Source organism: Galeopterus variegatus, unplaced genomic scaffold, assembly GCF_000696425.1.
Source record: "Galeopterus variegatus unplaced genomic scaffold, G_variegatus-3.0.2 Scaffold2848, whole genome shotgun sequence".
Classification (NCBI taxonomy): Eukaryota; Metazoa; Chordata; class Mammalia; order Dermoptera; family Cynocephalidae; genus Galeopterus; species Galeopterus variegatus.
The window spans coordinates 200,851-202,404 of NW_007728959.1; the positions used below are offsets into that span (position 1 = coordinate 200,851).

The 1,554-nt window shown below is 48.5% G+C and overlaps 1 protein-coding gene across 1 annotated transcript in view; it reads left to right on the forward strand.

Moving 5' to 3' along the window:
• LOC103599095 (ras and Rab interactor 3-like) overlaps positions 1 to 1,554 on the forward strand; it is a 10,790-nt gene that overhangs the window by 1,940 nt on the left and 7,296 nt on the right. The window lies entirely within an intron of this gene.

Below are 1,554 nucleotides of genomic sequence, written 5' to 3' on the forward strand. Positions count from 1 at the left end.
TCTCCAAGGGTCTATCTGCCTTGAGGTTAGCAAGGGTCTATCTCCAAGGGTCTATATGTCTGGTTCTATCTGCCCAGTGGGGTGTCTCAGCAGTGAGGGGAGGGTGGGAAGAAAGGTCTGGGAAGCCCAGCAGCCTCCCCTACCTGCCAGCGTCTTCTCGGGTGAGTGCATGTAAAGGTAGGGCTTAGAGACCCCTCGGGACTGTTGCACAGATTGGGTTTCAAACCCTCCACACGCAGGTCTGTGAGCTAGGTAACAGAAAAAAAAAGGTTCTGGGAGCCGTGGGTATAGAAAAATGAATGGGTCTTAATCAGATCTAGGAGCAATTGTACTAGTGGCTTCTTTGAGAGTTCTGAGGACCACTGTGGAGCAGAGCTGTTAGGCTTTTATACTTAAGTCCACAACCCCAGACACCTGGGTGCCCATGCACAATTTACATTAAGTAGTAACAAGGAACGCCTGTGAGGATATTTGCAGCAAATGCTTGACAAGACTCTGAACATGAGGGGTCCTGACATTTTCCTATTTTTCCCAACAATCCACCCCTTCAGGATCCCACGCTGTACAATCTATGTGTTCAGAATCTTCCACGATGTTCCCTTAGCAAGGATAAGTGACCCTTACATTCATACAACCTATCGTCTGTCCAATATGCCTTAAGGCTTGTCCTGTAGCTTTGTTCTTTCAGTTATTAGCTGCACACATCCGGTTAGTAGTCATCACTGGTATGAAGTTCAGTGTGTATTCAATAAGCCAACCCATCGGTCACACGAACACATGCCTGTGCCCAGTTGACTCTGGTGCCCGCAGCCAGAACACTATGGGCGAAAGGGCAGAACGGTTATTGGTACCAATAGGGGGAGTTCTCGCCCCTCTGGTAAGATCCATGCCAGTTTGCCAGCTGTCAGTACAGATGGCTAATGGCCCAGGCTCACTCTTTATCACCATCCGTACTGCTCTCAGTTCAGCCCATCGAACTGCTTTGCCCTGTGCCATTTTCATACCACATGGTCTCTGTTAAGGGCTGGACAGCAACAGCCGTCCACGATGCTGAGGGTCCCATGCTAGAGCCATCTGTGTACCAAGCTTGCTCTGTGATAGGTCCCTGTCCCTCATGGAAAGGTGTGGCCTCTACTTCCATGGGTAAGGGTTGTGCCAGTGTTTCCTCCATGACCTCTACTGGGCCTAGCACAGTTTGCAGCTCTTTGGACTGAGGACTCATTGACAGAATGCTCCTTTGTTCTGTATATGCTCCCCATTTAGACAAAGTGAGAGTCTGAGCTACACCCGTTTTAGGGTTGGTTGCCCAAATATGCAGCTAACCTGTTATGGGCTAACTCTGCTCACACACAACTTGTTTACAAAGAATGCGCCACACCACCCCCAACTGGACCTAAGGCGAGGGGTCTGATTAATTTATTCTATTTTCCCCACAGCTACTCAGCCATTAAAAAAAAAAAAAAAAAAAATGACATTCTGCTATTTGCAGCAGCATGGATGTCGTCCTTACTAGGACTTTGACAGTTCCTGTGATAGCTTCAGTGGCTATCAAGG